This window comes from Abramis brama (assembly GCF_963993115.1).
Source record: "Abramis brama genome assembly, chromosome: 7".
NCBI lineage: Eukaryota > Metazoa > Chordata > Actinopteri > Cypriniformes > Leuciscidae > Abramis > Abramis brama.
In genome coordinates, this window is record NC_139969.1 from 7,323,481 (window position 1) to 7,328,846 (window position 5,366).

At 32.7% G+C, this 5,366-nt stretch overlaps 1 long non-coding RNA gene across 1 annotated transcript; it reads left to right on the forward strand.

The window, feature by feature from the left end:
- The first annotated feature begins 442 nt into the window (after positions 1-442).
- On the forward strand, positions 443-1,999 carry LOC311087265. Its single transcript, XR_014607198.1, has 2 exons — positions 443-516; positions 1,200-1,999. It is a non-coding gene; the product is annotated as an uncharacterized lncRNA (long non-coding RNA).
- The last annotated feature ends 3,367 nt before the right edge of the window (positions 2,000-5,366 follow it).

Genomic DNA, 5,366 nt, shown 5'->3' on the forward strand with positions numbered 1-5,366 from the left:
CACTGAACGGATTTCAGCTGAATAACAACACTATTGTCTTTTTTAGAATTGAATTCAATTTGCATCATTGATCATTATTTTCCTGTTTATCCCTGTAAAGCTGCTTTGAAACAATCTGCATTGTGTAATGCTCTAAATAAAAAGAAGACTTGACTTGATTACACTTATGACTTATTAATGTGAATCTGAAACAACAAAATATGAGTGCTTGACATACAAGTGAAAGATTGAGGCAATTTTTTTTATATTTTTATTAACAGACCTAAAATAAAAACCAAATAACATTCTCTTGTTCATCTTGTTGGTAATGTAAAATAAGACACCTGTCATGTTCTTCACAACACTGCAGTCTCATTGGCTGATCCGTGACAGATCTGTCCAATCACAGCATTGCCACACCCACCTCAACCCCCTATAAAACTGTAGTACTCTAGTATAGTTTATACACAGCAGCTGTACCTGAGAACTGGACGGGATAAGACACAAAAACTACTGAAGAATCTAGAAAAAATATAGGTATGTTGTTTACAGAGTTCTGCAATTATTATTATTATTATTTTTTTCACATTTAGAACTTATGCTCTAATAGATTTTTTTTTATAATAGATTTTATTATACGATTTGCAAGTTATAGTACAAAGAAGCCCAACATGCTATTTTATAGACTTTCTCTGTTCTGAAAATATGAAAAAAAATTTTTTTTTCGTATGCATCAATCTGACAATGAAAACTCAAACATTGCTAAATCTAATTATAATAGATGTTGCAATGCAAAAAAAACATGCTGCAGAGACAATCTCAGATTATACGCTCACTTTCACAAGAGACGTGGAACAGTAAAATGTGCACAAATGAAATGTCTTAAATGCAGTTTTGTTTCTTGTGTTAACGTATAACAATTCTACTGACCACAATAAAATGTACGCCTGTGAGTGCAAGATAAAAACTTAAAGTTTTAAATACATTCAATATTTCTACAAAAAACAAATACAATTTAGGTTTAAGTGGAATTTTTAAATTAAGAAAATCTATGCAGTAGTTTCCATGACAAAGTTTCTGTGAATCTTGACCAAATTTCATAATCTTTACTGAATTGTCATCATAGTGACACCCCTTACATACAGCATATTAACAGGACATTTGTGATGAATTTACTTTGTAGATTTCTAATTCTTTAATAGACTAATCTTGCATAACAGATTTCCATCTTCAAAACTTTGAAAATGGGAAATGATAACTCTGGTGAAGATAGGGAACGTAGAAGAGCTGAAGAAGCAGAGCAGCAACGCATCAGAGCTGAAGAGGAAAAATCGAGAATGGCGGCAGAACTTCAAAGACTAAGACAAGAAAGTGAATTAGAGAGATTGAGAGAGGAGAGAAAAGCAGCGGAGGAGCGCAACAGAAGTGAAGAAGAAAAACGAAAACTCCAGGAACAATATGATAAAATAGAAAATGAGAGAAACATGCAGAGATTGAAAGAAGAAGAGAAGAAGAAAATCGACAAGGAGAACAGATGTAAAGAAGAAGAAGAAAGGAAAAGAATTCACGTAGAGAAGCAAAATGCAAAAGACGACAGTAAAAAGATCTGATGGCTATGGGGTTTTTGTTTTACAATTGCTAACAAGCTTTTACCAATACTTAAAGTACTTTTTCTAAACTCTTAACACAGTAACACAGCTACATCACAATTGGCCAAATAGTTAATTTTCTGGCCAAAACAACCTTTTTTTGCTAAATACAAACTCGACTCACTAGCACAGGTTTTCTATCCAACATGAACATATTGTCAATCATTGCAGAACAACTGTCAAAATACTAACAATTGTTGGCATTGTGAAAACTGCATTACTTGTCATGTTTAAGTTCTACCTGCAGACAATATGTAATCCATTGTTTTTTTTACCATTGTTATCCATTGTTTCCTTTTACTGTAAGCCATTCTATATTGTTGGTAGAGTGTTGAATGTGTGCAATCTAAAAGTAAATGAGCATTACTTTATAGAGTGTACAGTAAAAAGAAAAGAAAAGAAAGCGTCCCCTACCAAGTACTTCAGTTGAAATCTCTTTCTGGGGGAGGTGTGTTTTACTGAAATTAAAAAATGAAATTGATGCCATTTGGAAACCTTTTTTACCAACAGAATAAAAAAAAGTGTAAAAGGTAATTGTGACTTTTTATCTCAGAATTGTGATATAAACTACACTCTCAGAAAATAAAGTACATAATTGTACCTTTAGGGGTACAATGGCTTGTCACTGGGGCTGCAGTGCACCCTCAAGGGTACAATATTGCACCTTAACCTTTAAATGAAACGGTACATATATGTACCTTTTAATTCTTTTTGACCCTCAAAAAGGTACATATATGTACCTTGAGGTCCAATAATAAGCCCTATGGGGTACGTTAGTGTAGATTGTACCTTGGGGGACAGAAATGGACTCCTACTGTACCGCTATTTCTGACAGTGTAGAGAGAGAAAAAAAGTCAGAATTGTGAGATAAAAAGTCACAATTACCTTTTTTATTTTCTATTCCATGGCAGAAATAAGCTTTTATAGTGTTAGGGGGAAAAACAAAGATGCAGTCCAGCACACACTCTTCCTCCACTCCTCTACCTCTTCTTCTCCCTCTTCCTGATCCAACTACTCCTCTTCCTCCATCAACTATTTCTCTCCCTCACCCAGACATGTCTCTCTCTGCTCCTCTGTGTTGTTCCGCATCCACACTGAACAAAACCAACTCAAAGAGTCCTATTTCACTGTGTATGTCCAACACCTGACTATGCCTCCAGCTGAGATAGGAATCAGCTATTTCTCAATATTTCAGTTATCTCTTACCTAAAAATGCTTATCAGTTGTTTCAATTTTTTATATATATATTTTTTCAGTACTTTTGAGCTGATGCTGTTGCAGAAGTAGAGGTTTTAAAATATATTTAAAGTTTGGAACATTAGGTCTTCATTTCTGTCATGCTGTATTTAAGCATTTGTAAAAAAGACCAGAAAGATCCATGATTTTGGTATTTGGTATTAAAAAGAAAATTAAAGTATTTTAAGAAACATGTTAATTGACTGTATTGTGTGAAAACAACATGAATTGTGTTACTAGCATAGTTACAACAGACGGATGTCGTAATAATTGAGTTTAGAGTTTTGAAAATGTGACTACAGATTGGACAAAAGGATGTTAGCAATTGAAAAAACTGTAATGGGAATATATATATATTTTTTAATCTCTATTCATCATACCGAAAGATCATCTAGATGCACATCACCTAAAACATTTTGTGAAGATTTTATTTTTCTTCTTCCATAAGTCTACTGTAAAGCACTTTTTAAACACAATGTTTTAAAAGATGCTATAAAAAATAAAGTTTTACATCTTAAAGTTTTACATAAATCATAAAAGACAGTAGTCACGTTTTATTATAGGTGGTGAATGCAATTTATTTGCTGCTATTCAATGACAATACAATCCCTTTCAGATTGTCTTTTCCACAACCTCTTACGTCATTACACTGGAAGTATAGTAAGCACTTGGTATTAAATACTAAAATCTTTAGCATTGAAAATGATTGTTTTTGTGAAGCAAATAAGTCCCCATTAGAAGCTTATAAACTACTAGTTAGTTTGTAACTAATTCTGTACTTTATTTGGTTGCACTGTTGTAGGTTGTAAGCTTTCTATAAAGTAATGCGTAGTTGCATAATATGACATTCACCCTCAATTATCCAATAGCAGCCTTTAAATATGTGAGCAGAAGTTGTGTTGAAATGCTGTGCATTTCAGTTTATCCTTCATTTTTCTTCTAACTTATTTTACCTCACGCAACTATGGTTAAAATATTTTGTACAATATTATTATAAAATATTCATCAATATTATTGATCTGCCTGCATTGACACCATTACATGAGAGCTGAACTGAGCTGGACGATGCAATCACTGTTTTCTCCAGAGCGGCTGTTTAGATAAATTAACTAAAAACTAAAACTATCACTGAACTTACTTAAGCTGGTGTTAGAGAATGCAGACACAGGAGAGAAAGATGGAAGTTTAACAGGAAGTTTATTGATAACAACAAAGGGAGAGCATGATGGTAGGATACGGTGGATGACGAGGCAGATGAACAAAGGTGGGAATGGTAGCCTACCCGGTAACTTTACCAGTAATAACAATATTAATTTAGTTCTGCTTAACGGTTCCTGAACGCTGTAACTAACAGCTGCCCAGCCATCAACACAGCCGCGTGTGATTTGTTTACGAGCTGGTCTATATCTGTATTCTAAGAGTTATTATTACTTGTATGGATCTCATCTCGTTAATAACTTGACAGCACTTAAATGTGTATTCTTACAAGTTAAAGAACAAATGTTTGTGCAATTCATTTTTTTCACCTTTTATGAAGCAAAAAAAAAAAAAAAACTGGCTGGTAAAAAGTCACTTGGATTTAAAAATCCACCCGCCACAGTGGCTGGTGGTCAAAAAAAGTTAACTTCAGGCCCTGTATATATATATATATATATATATATATATATATATATATATATATATATACACACACACGAGAATACTTTATATATACAGTGCAATGCATAAGTGAATACACCCATGCTAAAGTTGACTAAAAAGAGGAATAAAAAATCATATTTTGGAAATTGAACTTAATGCCTTAATTTAAAAAATTAGGAAAAATCCAACCTTTAAGAACACCAATTTTCTTTGTGAATGAATAATGTATCGTAAATAAATAAATGTTCTTCCTTAAAATACATGGTGCATAAGTGAGTACACCCCTATGTTAAATTCCCATAGAGGCAGGCAGATTTTTATTTTTAAGTATTTAAAAAAAAAAAAATTTAGGATACTATGCATCCTGATAAAGTTCCCTTGGCCTTTGGAATTAAAATAGCCCCACATCATCACATAGCTTTCACCATACCTAGAGATTGGCATGGGGTACTTTCCATAAGATCATCTCTCAATGCAAATCAAACTAGCTTTTAGGCTAACTGAAATAAAATCATGCCAATCTCTAGGTATGGTGAAGGCTATGTGATGATATGGGGCTATTTTTAAGTATTTTTTATTCCTCTTTTTAGTCAACTTTAGCATGGGTGTATTCACTTATGCATTGCACTGTATATATATATATATATATATATATATATATATATATATATATATATATATATATATATATATATACACAGTGAGGAAAATAAGTATTTGAACACCCTGCTATTTTGCAAGTTCTCCCACTTGGAAATCATGCAGGGCTCTGAAATTGTCATCGTAGGTGCATGTCCACTGTGAGAGACATAATCTAAAAAAAAAAATCCACAAATCACAATATATGATTTTTTAACTATT